This window comes from Hyla sarda, chromosome 2 (assembly GCF_029499605.1).
Source record: "Hyla sarda isolate aHylSar1 chromosome 2, aHylSar1.hap1, whole genome shotgun sequence".
In the NCBI taxonomy this organism is placed as follows: Eukaryota; Metazoa; Chordata; class Amphibia; order Anura; family Hylidae; genus Hyla; species Hyla sarda.
In genome coordinates, this window is record NC_079190.1 from 320,437,550 (window position 1) to 320,454,395 (window position 16,846).

The window sequence follows — 16,846 nt, forward strand, 5'->3', positions numbered from 1 at the left end:
TGTTGGTTTTATACCGTTTGGGGACAGCCAAGGAGGCGTCAGCAGGCAACACAGGTAAGTGTGTGCTTGTGTGTGTGTGTGTGTGTTTCCTATGCAGATCCTAAACCCAGTATCAAATGCAAGTAGGAGGAGTAAGAAGGGTTCCTGCCAAAGCCAGGTTATGGATTGCATTTAAAAATGGTCCATCAGAGTGAAATGGACTCCCATCTTCCTGCTTAGCAGTAATGATATGGGTTTAGGGTCTGCTGTGTGTACTGGTGGGTGACTGCCACCCAGCCAGAGTGTGTATGGGAGGCTGCCAGCCAGCCTCCCTTCCTACAAGTAGTGATGGTGCATTTGAAGGGGACAGCGTTGGTTCCTCCCCTTTCACAGTTATCACTTATCATCCTTCCTTTTGGCTGGTATCAAATGTGGTGTCTGTTTATATCAGTTTAATATCTGATATGTCCCCTATCTGGTAGCATATATTAAGTGCACCACCAGGTTTCAGTGTTGGAAAGAAAGATTACCTGTTTATTTGCTGCTGCAGCTGCTTGCTGGCTAGTCCAGTAGGTCCCTACTGCAGGCAAAAGACATTAGGTGGTGCCTATGTGCCTAGGTGGATAGGACATCAGCTATGAGGCATTTGTTTGTACAAACTGCTGCTCACAACTAATGTTGTAATATAGTGTCTCCATCTGCTGGTGGTATTGAATAAGCAATAGTGCAATGATAGGGTCTGAAAAAGAAGAAAAATAAGAAGAAGCAGCATATGAAAAAAGGAGGAAAGAAGGAAAACATGGAGAGAAGAAAAAAAAGAAGGTAAAAATGAGGTGAAAACATGTTTAAGAAAGTATTTCCATCTCTCTCTCTCTCTATATATGTATATATATATATATATATATATATATTTAAAAGAAAAAAAAATTATATATATAAATATATACATATAGAGAGAGAGAGATAAATATATATAGAGATAGATGGGCGGATAGATAGATAGATAGATAGAGAGATACACATACACACATACACACATACACACATACACACATACATACATACATAGATATGTGTGTATTGTTGGAGTTGCAAACATGGGTGCACTTGACAAACTCAGTGCGGCTATTCCCCATTGAAAGATTGTTGCACCCAGGACCCTTAGCACTGTGATCTGCTACTCAATACCACTGGCATGGCCAGGTGTAAACAACATCTGACCTTTGTTGTGTATGTAACCATGGAGATTGTGATGTCGCCTAGGCTCACCAAAGAACAGCCTTGTCAGAAGCAGCACTGCCATGAGCAGAAGTAGCAGCACCATAGGTTGTCAAATAAGTTGGATTTAACCAAGACAAGTGAGTCCAATAGGATGCAGGTATGTTCTCTATCCTTACAGCTTCCCATGGCTGTTGGTTTTATACCGTTTGGGGACAGCCAAGGAGGCGTCAGCAGGCAACACAGGTAAGTGTGTGCTTGTGTGTGTGTGTGTGTGTGTGTGTGTGTGTGTTTCCTATGCAGATCCTAAACCCAGTATCAAATGCAAGTAGGAGGAGTAAGAAGGGTTCCTGCCAAAGCCAGGTTATGGATTGCATTTAAAAATGGTCCATCAGAGTGAAATGGACTCCCATCTTCCTGCTTAGCAATAATGATATGGGTTTAGGGTCTGCTGTGTGTACTGGTGGGTGACTGCCACCCAGCCAGAGTGTGTATGGGAGGCTGCCAGCCAGCCTCCCTTCCTACAAGTAGTGATGGTGCATGTGAAGGGGACAGCGTTGGTTCCTCCCCTTTCACGGTTATCACTTCTCATCCTTCCTTTTGGCTGGTATCAAATGTGGTGTCTGTTTATATCAGTTTAATATCTGATATGTCCCCTATCTGATAGCAGATATTAAGTGCACCACCAGGTTTCAGTGTTGGAAAGAAAGGTTATCTGTTTATTTGCTGCAGCTGCTTGCTGGCTAGTCCAGTGGGCCCCTACTGCAGGCAAAAGACAATAGGTGGTGCCTATGTGCCTAGGTGGATAGGACATCAGCTATGAGGCATTTGTTTGTACAAACTGCTGCTCACAACTAATGTTGTAATATAGTGTCTCCATCTGCTGGTGGTATTGAATAAGCAATAGTGCAATGATAGGGTTTGAAAAAGAAGAAAAATAAGAAGCAGCAGCATAGGAAAGAAGGAAAACATGGAGAGAAGAAATAAAGAAGGTAAAAATGAGGTGAAAACATGTTTAAAAAAGTATTTCCATCTCTCTCTCTCTCTATATGTATATACATATATATATATATATATATATATATATATATATATATTTAAAAGAAAAAAAAATTATATATATATATATATATATATATATATATACATATAGAGAGAGAGAGAGATAAATATATATAGAGATAGTTGGGTGGATAGATAGATAGATAGATAGATATAGATAGATAGATACACATAGATAGATACACATACATACATACATACATACATACATACATACATACGTGTGTATTGTTGGAGTTGCAAACATGGGTGCACTTGACAAACTCAGTGCGACTATTCCCCATTGAAAGATTGTTGCACCCAGGACCCTTAGCACTGGGATATGCTACTCAATACCACTGGCATGGCCAGGTGTAAACAACATCTGACCTTTGTTGTGTATGTAACCATGGAGATTGTGATGTCGCCTAGGCCCACCAAAGAACAGCCTTGTCAGAAGCAGCACTGCCATGAGCAGAAGTAGCAGCACCATAGGTTGTCAAATAAGTTGGATTTAACCAAGACAAGTGAGTCCAATAGGATGCAGGTATGTCCTCTATCCTTACAGCTTCCCGTGGCTGTTGGTTTTATACCGTTTGGGGACAGCCAAGGAGGCGTCAGCAGGCAACACAGGTAAGTGTGTGCTTGTATGTGTGTGTGTGTGTGTGTGTGTGTGTGTGTGTGTGTGTGTTTCCTATGCAGATCCTAAACCCAGTATCAAATGCAAGTAGGAGGAGTAAGAAGGGTTCCTGCCAAAGCCAGGTTATGGATTGCATTTAAAAATGGTCCATCAGAGTGAAATGGACTCCCATCTTCCTGCTTAGCAATAATGATATGGGTTTAGGGTCTGCTGTGTGTACTGGTGGGTGACTGCCACCCAGCCAGAGTGTGTATGGGAGGCTGCCAGCCAGCCTCCCTTCCTACAAGTAATGATGGTGCATGTGAAGGGGACAGCGTTGGTTCCTCCTCTTTCACAGTTATCACTTCTCATCCTTCCTTTTGGCTGGTATCAAATGTGGTGTCTGTTTATATCAGTTTAATATCTGATATGTCCCCTATCTGATAGCATATATTAAATGCACCACCAGGTTTCAGTGTTGGAAAGAAAGATTATCTGTTTATTTGCTGCAGCTGCTTGCTGGCTAGTCCAGTGGGTCCCTACTGCAGGCAATAGACAATAGGTAGTGCCTATGTGCCTAGGTGGATAGGACATCAGCTATGAGGCATTTGATTGTACAAACTGCTGCTCACAACTAATGTTGTAATATAGTGTCTCCATCTGCTGGTGGTATTGAATAAGCAATAGTGCAATGATAGGGTCTGAAAAAGAAGAAGCAGCAGCATAGGAAAGAAGGAAAACATGGAGAGAAGAAAAAAAAAGGTAAAAATGAGGTGAAAACATGTTAAAAAAAAGTATTTCCATCTCTCTCTCTCTCTATATGTATATACATATATATATATATATATATATATATATTTAAAAGAAAAGAAAATTATATATATATATATATATATATATATACATATAGAGAGAGAGAGATAAATATATATAGAGATAGATGGGTGGATAGATAGATAGATAGATAGATAGATAGATAGATAGATAGACATACAGACATACATACACACATACACACATACACACATACATACATATGTGTGTATTGTTGGAGTTGCAAACATGGGTGCACTTGACAAACTCAGTGCGGCTATTCCCCATTGAAAGATTGTTGCACCCAGGACCCTTAGCACTGGGATATGCTACTCAATACCACTGGCATGGCCAGGTGTAAACAACATCTGACCTTTGTTGTGTATGTAACCATGGAGATTGTGATGTCGCCTAGACCCACCAAAGAACAGCCTTGTCAGAAGCAGCACTGCCATGAGCAGAAGTAGCAGCACCATAGGTTGTCAAATAAGTTGGATTTAACCAAGACAAGTGAGTCCAATAGGATGCAGGTATGTCCTCTATCCTTACAGCTTCCCGTGGCTGTTGGTTTTATACCGTTTGGGGACAGCCAAGGAGGCGTCAGCAGGCAACACAGGTAAGTGTGTGCTTGTGTGTGTGTGTGTGTGTGTTTCCTATGCAGATCCTAAACCCAGTATCAAATGCAAGTAGGAGGAGTAAGAAGGGTTCCTGCCAAAGCCAGGTTATGGATTGCATTTAAAAATGGTCCATCAGAGTGAAATGGACTCCCATCTTCCTGCTTAGCAATAATGATATGGGTTTAGGGTCTGCTGTGTGTACTGGTGGGTGACTGCCACCCAGCCAGAGTGTGTATGGGAGGCTGCCAGCCAGCCTCCCTTCCTACAAGTAGTGATGGTGCATGTGAAGGGGACAGCGTTGGTTCCTCCCCTTTCACAGTTATCACTTATCATCCTTCCTTTTGGCTGGTATCAAATGTGGTGTCTGTTTATATCAGTTTAATATCTGATATGTCCCCTATCTGGTAGCATATATTAAGTGCACCACCAGGTTTCAGTGTTGGAAAGAAAGATTACCTGTTTATTTGCTGTTGCAGCTGCTTGCTGGCTAGTCCAGTGGGTCCCTACTGCAGGCAAAAGACAATAGGTGGTGCCTATGTGCCTAGGTGGATAGGACATCAGCTATGAGGCATTTGTTTGTACAAACTGCTGCTCACAACTAATGTTGTAATATAGTGTCTCCATCTGCTGGTGGTATTGAATAAGCAATAGTGCAATGATAGGGTCTGAAAAAGAAGAAAAATAAGAAGCAGCAGCATATGAAAAAAGGAGGAAAGAAGGAAAACATGGAGAGAAGAAAAAAAAGAAGGTAAAAATGAGGTGAAAACATGTTTAAAAAAGTATTTCCATCTCTCTCTCTCTATATATGTATATATATATATTTAAAAGAAAAAAAAAATTATATATACATATATACATATAGAGAGAGAGAGATAAATATATATAGAGATAGATGGGTGGATAGATAGATAGATAGATAGATACACATACATACATACATACATACATACATACATACATACATACATAAATATGTGTGTATTGTTGGAGTTGCAAACATGGGTGCACTTGACAAACTAAGTGCGGCTATTCCCCATTGAAAGATTGTTGCATCCAGGACCCTTAGCACTGTGATATGCTACTCAATACCACTGGCATGGCCAGGTGTAAACAACATCTGACCTTTGTTGTGTATGTAACCATGCAGATTGTTATGTCGCCTAGGCCCACCAAAGAACAGCCTTGTCAGAAGCAGCACTGCCATGAGCAGAAGCAGCAGCACCATAGGTTGTCAAATAAGCTGGATTTAACCAAGGCAAGTGAGTCCAATAGGATGCAGGTATGTCCTCTATCCTTACATATTCCCGTGGCTGTTGGTTTTATACCGTTTGGGGACAGCCAAGGAGGCGTCAGCAGGCAACACACGTAAGTGTGTGCTTGTGTGTGTGTGTGTGTGTGTGTGTGTGTGTTTCCTATGCAGATCCTAAACCCAGTATCAAATGCAAGTAGGAGGAGTAAGAAGGGTTCCTGCCAAAGCCAGGTTATGGATTGCATTTAAAAATGGTCCATCAGAGTGAAATGGACTCCCATCTTCCTGCTTAGCAATAATGATATGGGTTTAGGGTCTCCTGTGTGTACTGGTGGGTGACTGCCACCCAGCCAGAGTGTGTATGGGAGGCTGCCAGCCAGCCTCCCTTCCTACAAGTAGTGATGGTGCATGTGAAGGGGACAGTGTTGGTTCCTCCCCTTTCACAGTTATCACTTCTCATCCTTCCTTTTGGCTGGTATCAAATGTGGTGTCTGTTTATATCAGTTTAATATCTGATATGTCCCCTATCTGATAGCAGATATTAAGTGCACCACCAGATTTCAGTGTTGGAAAGAAAGATTATCTGTTTATTTGCTGCAGCTGCTTGCTGGCTAGTCCAGTGGGCCCCTACTGCAGGCAATGGACAATAGGTGGTGCCTATGTGCCTAGGTGGATAGGACATCAGCTATGAGGCATTTGTTTGTACAAACTGCTGCTCACAACTAATGTTGTAATATAGTGTCTTCATCTGCTGGTGGTATTGAATAAGCAATAGTGCAATGATAGGGTCTGAAAAAGAAGAAAAATAAGAAGCAGCAGCATAGGAAAGAAGGAAACATGGAGAGAAGAAAAAAAGAAGGTAAAAATGAGGTGAAAACATGTTTAAAAAAGTATTTCCATCTCTCTCTCTCTCTATATGTATATATATATATATATATATATATATATATATATATATATTTAAAAGAAAAAAAAATTATATATATATATATATATATATATATATACATATAGAGAGAGAGAGAGAGAGAGAGATAAATATATATAGAGATAGATGGGTGGATAGATAGATAGATAGATAGATAGATAGATAGATAGATACACATACATACATACATACATACATACATACATACATACGTGTGTATTGTTGGAGTTGCAAACATGGGTGCACTTGACAAACTCAGTGCGGCTATTCCCCATTGAAAGATTGTTGCACCCAGGACCCTTAGCACTGGGATATGCTACTCAATACCACTGGCATGGCCAGGTGTAAACAACATCTGACCTTTGTTGTGTATGTAACCATGGAGATTGTGATGTCGCCTAGGCCCACCAAAGAACAGCCTTGTCAGAAGCAGCACTGCCATGAGCAGAAGTAGCAGCACCATAGGTTGTCAAATAAGTTGGATTTAACCAAGACAAGTGAGTCCAATAGGATGCAGGTATGTCCTCTATCCTTACAGCTTCCCGTGGCTGTTGGTTTTATACCGTTTGGGGACAGCCAAGGAGGCGTCAGCAGGCAACACAGGTAAGTGTGTGCTTGTATGTGTGTGTGTGTGTGTGTGTGTGTGTGTGTGTGTGTGTGTGTTTCCTATGCAGATCCTAAACCCAGTATCAAATGCAAGTAGGAGGAGTAAGAAGGGTTCCTGCCAAAGCCAGGTTATGGATTGCATTTAAAAATGGTCCATCAGAGTGAAATGGACTCCCATCTTCCTGCTTAGCAATAATGATATGGGTTTAGGGTCTGCTGTGTGTACTGGTGGGTGACTGCCACCCAGCCAGAGTGTGTATGGGAGGCTGCCAGCCAGCCTCCCTTCCTACAAGTAATGATGGTGCATGTGAAGGGGACAGCGTTGGTTCCTCCCCTTTCACAGTTATCACTTCTCATCCTTCCTTTTGGCTGGTATCAAATGTGGTGTCTGTTTATATCAGTTTAATATCTGATATGTCCCCTATCTGATAGCATATATTAAATGCACTACCAGGTTTCAGTGTTGGAAAGAAAGATTATTTGTTTATTTGCTGCAGCTGCTTGCTGGCTAGTCCAGTGGGTCCTTACTGCAGGCAATAGACAATAGGTGGTGCCTAGGTGGATAGGACATCAGCTATGAGGCATTTGTTTGTACAAACTGCTGCTCACAACTAATGTTGTAATATAGTGTCTCCATCTGCTGGTGGTATTGAATAAGCAATAGTGCAATGATAGGGTCTGAAAAATAAGAAGCAGCAGCATAGGAAAGAAGGAAAACATGGAGAGAAGAAAAAAAGAAGGTAAAAATGAGGTGAAAACATGTTTAAAAAAGTATTTCCATCTCTCTCTCTCTATATATGTATATACATATATATATATATATATATATTTAAAAGAAAAAAAATTATATATATATATATATATATATATACATATAGAGAGAGAGAGAGATAAATATATATAGAGATAGATGGGTGGATAGATAGATAGACATACATACACACATACACACATACACACATACATACATACATACATATGTGTGTATTGTTGGAGTTGCAAACATGGGTGCACTTGACAAACTCAGTGCGGCTATTCCCCATTGAAAGATTGTTGCACCCAGGACCCTTAGCACTGGGATATGCTACTCAATACCACTGGCATGGCCAGGTGTAAACAACATCTGACCTTTGTTGTGTATGTAACCATGGAGATTGTGATGTCGCCTAGGCCCACCAAAGAACAGCCTTGTCAGAAGCAGCACTGCCATGAGCATAAGTAGCAGCACCATAGGTTGTCAAATAAGTTGGATTTAACCAAGACAAGTGAGTCCAATATGATGCAGGTATGTCCTCTATCCTTACAGCTTCCCGTGGCTGTTGGTTTTATACCGTTTGGGGACAGCCAAGGAGGCGTCAGCAGGCAACACAGGTAAGTGTGTGCTTGTATGTGTGTGTGTGTGTGTGTGTGTGTGTGTGTGTGTGTGTGTGTGTGTGTTTCCTATGCAGATCCTAAACCCAGTATCAAATGCAAGTAGGAGGGGTAAGAAGGGTTCCTGCCAAAGCCAGGTTATGGATTGCATTTAAAAATGGTCCATCAGAGTGAAATGGACTCCCATCTTCCTGCTTAGCAATAATGATATGGGTTTAGGGTCTGCTGTGTGTACTGGTGGGTGACTGCCACCCAGCCAGAGTGTGTATGGGAGGCTGCCAGCCAGCCTCCCTTCCTACAAGTAGTGATGGTGCATGTGAAGGGGACAGCGTTGGTTCCTCCCCTTTCACAGTTATCACTTCTCATCCTTCCTTTTGGCTGGTATCAAATGTGGTGTCTGTTTATATCAGTTTAATATCTGATATGTCCCCTATCTCGTAGCATATATTAAGTGCACCACCAGGTTTCAGTGTTGGAAAGAAAGATTACCTGTTTATTTGCTGCTACTGCTGCAGCTGCTTGCTGGCTAGTCCAGTGGGTCCCTACTGCAGGCAAAAGACAATAGGTGGTACCTATGTGCCTAGGTGGATAGGACATCAGCTATGAGGCATTTGTTTGTACAAACTGCTGCTCACAACTAATGTTGTAATATAGTGTCTCCATCTGCTGGTGGTATTGAATAAGCAATAGTGCAATGATAGGGTCTGAAAAAGAAGAAAAATAAGAAGCAGCAGCATATGAAAAAGGAGGAAAGAAGGAAAACATGGAGAGAAGAAAAAAAAGAAGGTAAAAATGAGGTGAAAACATGTTTAAAAAATTATTTCCATCTCTCTCTCTCTATAAATATATATATATATATATATATATATATATATTTAAAAGAAAAAAAATTATATATATACATATATACATATATAGAGAGAGAGATAAATATATATAGAGATAGATGGGTGGATAGATAGATAGATAGATAGATAGAGAGATACACATACATACACACATACACACATACACACATACACACATACACACATACATACATACATACATAGATATGTGTGTATTGTTGGAGTTGCAAACATGGGTGCACTTGACAAACTCAGTGCGGCTATTCCCCATTGAAAGATTGTTGCATCCAGGTCCCTTAGCACTGTGATATGCTACTCAATACCACTGGCATGGCTAGGTGTAAACAACTTCTGACCTTTGTTGTGTATGTAACCATGGAGATTGTGATGTCGCCTAGGCCCACCAAAGAACAGCCTTGTCAGAAGCAGCACTGCGATGAGCAGAAGCAGCAGCACCATAGGTTGTCAAATAAGCTGGATTTAACCAAGACAAGTGAGTCCAATAGGATGCAGGTATGTCCTCTATCCTTACAGCTTCCCGTGGCTGTTGGTTTTATACCGTTTGGGGACAGCCAAGGAGGCGTCAGCAGGCAACACAGGTAAGTGTGTGCTTGTGTGTGTGTGTGTGTTTCCTATGCAGATCCTAAACCCAGTATCAAATGCAAGTAGGAGGAGTAAGAAGGGTTCCTGCCAAAGCCAGTTTATGGATTGCATTTAAAAATGGTCCATCAGAGTGAAATGGACTCCCATCTTCCTGCTTAGCAATAATGATATGGGTTTAGGGTCTGCTGTGTGTACTGGTGGGTGACTGCCACCCAGCCAGAGTGTGTATGGGAGGCTGCCAGCCAGCCTCCCTTCCTACAAGTAGTGATGGTGCATGTGAAGGGGACAGCATTGGTTCCTCCCCTTTCACAGTTATCACTGCTCATCCTTCGTTTTGGTTGGTATCAAATGTAGTGTCTGTTTATATCAGTTTAATATCTGATATGTCCCCTATCTGGTAGCATATATTAAGTGCACCACCAGGTTTCAGTGTTGGAAAGAAAGATTATCTGTTTATTTGCTGCAGCTGCTTGCTGGCTAGTCCAGTGGGCCCCTACTGCAGGCAAAAGACAATAGGTGGTGCCTAGATGGATAGGTGGATAGGACATCAGCTATGAGGTATTTGTTTGTACAAACTGTTGCTCACAACTAATGTTGTAATATAGTGTCTCCATCTGCTGGTGGTATTGAATAAGCAATAGTGCAATGATAGGGTCTGAAAAAGAAGAAAAATAAGAAGCAGCAGCATAGGAAAAAAAGGAGGAAAGAAGGAAAACATGGAGAGAAGAAAAAAAAGAAGGTAAAAATGAGGTGAAAACATGTTTAAAAAAAGTATTTCTATCTCTCTCTCTCTATATATATGTATATACATATATACATATATATATATATATATATTTAAAAGAAAAAAATTATATATATGTATATATATATATACATATAGAGAGAGAGAGAGAGAGAGAGAGATAAATATATATAGAGATAGATGGGTGGATAGATAGATAGATACACATACATACATATATACATACATACATATGTGTGTATTGTTGGAGTTGCAAACATGGGTGCACTTGACAAACTCAGTGCGGCTATTCCCCATTCAAAGATTGTTGCATCCAGGACCCTTAGCACTGTGATATGCTACCCAATACCACTGGCATGGCCAGGTGTAAACAACATCTGACCTTTGTTGTGTATGTAACCATGGAGATTGTGATGTCGCCTAGGCCCACCAAAGAACAGCCTTGTCAGAAGCAGCACTGCCATGAGCAGAAGCAGCAGCACCATAGGTTGTCAAATAAGCTGGATTTAACCAAGACAAGTGAGTCCAATAGGATGCAGGTATGTCCTCTATCCTTACAGCTTCCTGTGGCTGTTGGTTTTATACCGTTTGGGGACAGCCAAGGAGGCGTCAGTAGGCAACACAGGTAAGTGTGTGCTTGTGTGGGTGTGTGTATTTCCTATGCAGATCCTAAACCCAGTATCAAATGCAAGTAGGAGGAGTAAGAAGGGTTCCTGCCAAAGCCAGGTTATGGATTGCATTTAAAAATGGTCCATCAGAGTGAAATGGACTCCCATCTTCCTGCTTAGCAATAATGATATGGGTTTAGGGTCTGCTGTGTGTACTGGTGGGTGACTGCCAGCCAGCCTCCCTTCCTACAAGTAGTGATGATGGTGCATGTGAAGGGGACAGCGTTGGTTCCTCCCCTTTCACAGTTATCACTTCTCATCCTTCCTTTTGGCTGGTATCAAATGTGGTGTCTGTTTATATCAGTTTAATATCTGATATGTCCCCTATCTGATAGCATATATTAAATGCACCACCAGGGTTCAGTGTTGGATAGAAAGATTACCTGTTTATTTGCTGCTGCTGCTGCAGCTGCTTGCTGGCTAGTCCAGTGGGCACCTACTGCAGGCAAAAGACAATAGGTGGTGCCTATGTGCCTAGGTGGATAGGACATCAGCTATGAGACATTTGTTTGTACAAACTGCTGCTCACAACTAATGTTGTAATATAGTGTCTCCATCTGCTGGTGGTATTGAATGAGCAATAGTGCAATGATAGGGTCTGAAAAAGAAGAAAAATAAGAAGCAGCAGCATAGGAAAAAAGGAGGAAAGAAGGTAAAAATGAGGTGAAAACATGTTTAAAAAGTATTTCCATCTCTCTCTCTCTCTATATGTATATACATATATATATATATATATTTAAAAGAAAGAAAAAAATAATATATATATATATATATATATATAGACATATAGAGAGAGAGAGATAAATATATATAGAGATAGATGGGTGGATAGATAGATAGATAGATAGACAGACATACATACATATGTGTGTATTGTTGGAGTTGCAAACATGGGTGCACTTGACAAACTCAGTGCGGCTATTCCCCATTGAAAGATTGTTGCATCCAGGACCCTTAGCACTGTGATATGCTACTCAATACCACTGGCATGGCCAGGTGTAAACAACATCTGACCTTTGTTGTGTATGTAACCATGGAGATTGTGATGTCGCCTAGGCCCACCAAAGAACAGCCTTGTCAGAAGCAGCACTGCCATGAGCAGAAGCAGCAGCACCATAGGTTGTCAAATAAGCTGGATTTAACCAAGACAAGTGAGTCCAATAGGATGCAGGTATGTCCTCTATCCTTACAGCTTCCCGTGGCTGTTGGTTTTATACCGTTTGGGGACAGCCAAGGAGGCGTCAGCAGGCAACACAGGTAAGTGTGTGCTTGTGTGTGTGTGTGTGTGTGTGTGTTTCCTATGCAGATCCTAAACCCAGTATCAAATGCAAGTAGGAGGAGTAAGAAGGGTTCCTGCCAAAGCCAGGTTATGGATTGCATTTAAAAATGGTCCATCAGAGTGAAATGGACTCCCATCTTCCTGCTTAGCAATAATGATATGGGTTTAGGGTCTGCTGTGTGTACTGGTGGGTGACTGCCACCCAGCCAGAGTGTGTATGGGAGGCTGCCAGCCAGCCTCCCTTCCTACAAGTAGTGATGGTGCATGTGAAGGGGACAGCGTTGGTTCCTCCCCTTTCACAGTTATCACTTCTCATCTTTCCTTTTGGCTGGTATCAAATGTAGTGTCTGTTTATATCAGTTTAATATCTGATATGTCCCCTATCTGGTAGCATATATTAAGTGCACCACCAGGTTTCAGTGTTGGAAAGAAAGATTACCTGTTTATTTACTACTGCTGCAGCTGCTTTCTGGCTAGTCCAGTGGGCCCCTACTGAAGGCAAAAGACAATAGGTGGTGCCGCTTGTGTCTGGCCCCTGTTGGAGCGACCAGGCACAGGACTGCTGCTGCTGCTGAATGTCCTCTTTAATTGAATAAGCTCAGCAACCAGCACACCTGTGCAGGTTGGACATGACATGATAGGTAGAAGTCTTTCAGGTAGTGGGTGTTGAATCTTGTATGATGAGGTTTCTAGGAGGGGGTGTGTTATGCAGATTAGGGTGGATGGAGAGAGATCTGAGAAAGCCGTATGCTTTGGTGAGTCCTGGTTGGTATGGGTTTGTTGAGGTGTTCATGAGAAAGTTTGGTTTGATAGGTGTGAGACAGGATGTGTTAAAGGAGAAGAAGAGTATGGTGAAGTGTATTAGGGTGAAGGATGTTCAGTGTAATATTAATATGGTGAGAGAATAGAATGTGAGTAAAGTGTGGAAGAGTTTGGAGACAGATGGTATGACTAATAGACAGAGAGAGATTGTATGGCAGAGTTTGCATGGTGCATTGCCAGTGAGAGAGGTACAGAAGAGTCGGGGGATTGGAAGAAGTGAGAGATGTCCGAGAGAGGGTTGTGGAGGGAATGAGATTATTATGCATTTGTTTTGGAATTGTGATAGAGCGCAAGAAGTGTGGAAGGGAATTGGTCCGTTGGCTAAAGAATTTATGGGGGTAAGAAAGTGGTCTTTTGAAGTGATTATGTTTGGTCTGGGGGTGGTAGGTGGGAGGAAGGAGAGAATGTTATATGTGTTGTTAGCAATAATTAAGGAGGTATTGTGGGATGTTAGGAATTTGTATATACCGTATTTATCGTCGTATAACACGCACTTTTTAGGCTAAAATTTTTAGCCTAAAGTCTATGTGCGTGTTATACGCCGATACCACCCCAGGAAAGGCAGGGGGAGAGAGGCCGTCGCTGCCCGCTTCTCTCCCCCTGCCTTCCCTGGGGTCTAGAGCCCTGCTGCCGGCCCTTCTCACCCCCTGGCTATCAGCGCCGCTGCCCGTTCTGTCCCCCTGACTATCGGTACCGGCGAGAGAAGGGGCAGCGGCACCCATTGCCGGCGCCGCTGCCCCGTTGCCTCCCCCCATCCCCGGTGGCATAATTACCTGGGTCGGGTCCGCGCTGCTGCAGGCCTCCGGCGTGCGTCCCCTTCGTCGTTGCTATGCGCTGCACGGCGCGGCGCATGACGTCAGTGCGCCGCGCCATTCATAGCAACGACGCAGGGGCTGCACGCCGGAGGCCTGCAGCAGCGCGGACCCGACCCAGGTAATTATGCCACCGGGGATGGGGGGAGGCAATGGGGCAGTGGCGCCGGCAATGGGTGCCGCTGCCCCTTCTCTCCCCCTGACTATCTCCCCGATAGTCAGGGGGACAGAACGGGCAGCGGCGCCGATAGCCAGGGGGAGAGAAGGGCCGGCAGCAGGGCTCTAGACCCCAGGAAAGGCAGGGGGAGAGAAGCGGGCAGTGACGGCCTCTCTCGCCCTGCATTTCCTGGGGGTGTATCGGGGTATACACGCGCACACACGCACCCTCATTTTACCATGGATATTTGGGTAAACAACTTTTTTTACCCAAATATCCTTGGTAAAATGAGGGTGCGTGTTATAGGCCGGTGCGTGGTATACCCCGATAAATACGGTATTTAAGAAGAAGGATGTGTCGGTTGAAGAGTGTATGAGAATGATATTAGATAGATTGCATACTGTATATTTGTGGGATAAGAAGAGATTTGGAGAGGATGATGCGGAGGGGACTTGGAAGTTTTTAAAATGGAGACACGTTGTGAGGGTATGAGGGTGGTGTGTTGTTATGCTATGTACTTTGTTTTGGGGTGTATTTTGTTATATGTTGATAAAGTAACCTAATGATGAGTTTGGTGAATTGTGACTAAGTTCAGTAAATCTGAGAGGCAAACGTGAAGTAAACCTGAACGATTAAGTTTTAATTCAAACCTGAAGGTTTAAAAAAAAAATAAAAATAAAAAAGTCTGTTTTTATCAGCTTAACCCCTTCAGGACGGAGCCCATTTTGGCCTTAAGGACCGGAGCGTTTTTTGCACATCTGACCACTGTCACTTTAAACATTAATAACTCTGGAATGCTTTTAGTTATCATTCTGATTCCGAGATTGTTTTTTCGTGACATATTATACTTTAACATAGTGGTAAATTTTTGTCGATACTTGCATCCTTTCTTGGTGAAAAATCCGTAAATTTGATGAAAAATTTGAAAATTTTGCATTTTTCTAACTTTGAAGCTCTCTGCTTGTAAGGAAAATGGATATTACGAATACATTTTTTTTTGGTTCACATATACAATATGTCTACTTTATGTTTGCATCATAAAATTTACGTGTTTTTACTTTTGGAAGACACCAGAGGGCTTCAACGGTCAGCAGCAATTTTCCGATTTTTCACAAAATTTTCAAACTCAGTATTTTTCAGGGACCAGTTCACGTTTGAAGTGGATTTGAAGGGTCTTCATATTAGAAATACCCCATAAATTACCCCATTATAAAAACTACACCCCCCAAAGTATTCAAAATGACATTCAGTCAGCGTTTTAACCCTTTAGGTGTTTCACACGAATAGCAGCAAAGTGAAGGAGAAAATTCACAATCTTCATTTTTTACACTCACATGTTCTTGTAGACCCAATTTTAGAATTTTTACAAGGGGTAAAAGGACAAAATTTTTACTTGTATTTGTAGCCCAATTTCTCTCGAGTAAGGACATACCTCATATGTCTATGTAAAGTGTTCGGCGGGCGCAGTAGAGGGCTCAGAAGGGAAGGAGCGACAAGGGGATTTTGGAGAGTACGTTTTTCTGAAATGGTTTTTGGGGGGCATGTTACCTTTAGGAAGCCCTTATGGTGCCAGAACAGCAAACAAAAAAAACCACATGGCATACCATTTTGGAAACTAGACCCCTCGGGGAATGTAACATGGGATAAAGTGAACCTTAATACCCCACAGGTGTTTCACGACTTTTGCAAATGTAAAAAAAAAAAAAAAAAATTTTTTACCTAAAATGCTTGTTTTCCCGAAAAATTTTTATTTTTAAAAAGGGTAATAGCAGAAAACACCCCTAAAAATTTGAAGCCCAATTTCTCCCGATTCAGAAAACACCCCATATGGGGGTGAAAAGTGCTCTGCTGGCGCACTACAGGTCAAGGAAGAGAAGGAGTCACATTTGGCTTTTTGAACGCAAATTTTTCTCTGGGGGCATGCCGCATTTAGGAAGCCCCTATGGTGCCAGGACAGCAAAAAACCCCCCACATGGCATACCATTTTGGAAACTAGACCCCTCGGGGAACGTAACAAGGGGTTAAGTGAACCTTTATACCCCACAGGTGTTTCACGACTTTTGCATATGTAAAAAAAAAAATTTTTTTTTACCTAAAATGCTTGTTTTCCCAAAAATTTAACATTTTTAAAAAGGGTAAAAGCAGAAAATACCCCCCAAAATTTGTAACCCAATTTCTCCCAAGTACGGCGATACCCCATATGTGACCCTTAACTGTTGCCTTGAAATACGACAGGGCTCCAAAGTGAGAGCGCCATGCGCATTTGAGGCCTAAATTAGGGATTGCTTAGGGGTGGACATAGGGGTATTCTACGCCAGTGATTCCCAAACAGGGTGCCTCCAGCTGTTGCAAAACTCCCAGCATGCCTGGACAGTCAACGGCTGTCCGACAATACTGGGAGTTGTTTTGCAACAGCTGGAGGCTCCGTTCTGGAAACAGTGGCGTACCAGACGTTTTTCATTTTTATTGGG

The 16,846-nt window shown here is 42.2% G+C and overlaps 3 pseudogenes; all 3 read left to right on the forward strand.

Annotated features, from left to right (window-relative positions):
- Window positions 1-374: 374 nt before the first annotated feature.
- On the forward strand, window positions 375-482 carry LOC130360035 (U2 spliceosomal RNA; annotated as a pseudogene).
- A 4,126-nt stretch (window positions 483-4,608) lies between these two features.
- On the forward strand, window positions 4,609-4,716 carry LOC130360033 (U2 spliceosomal RNA; annotated as a pseudogene).
- An 8,177-nt stretch (window positions 4,717-12,893) lies between these two features.
- On the forward strand, window positions 12,894-12,996 carry LOC130359976 (U2 spliceosomal RNA; annotated as a pseudogene).
- Window positions 12,997-16,846: the final 3,850 nt, after the last annotated feature.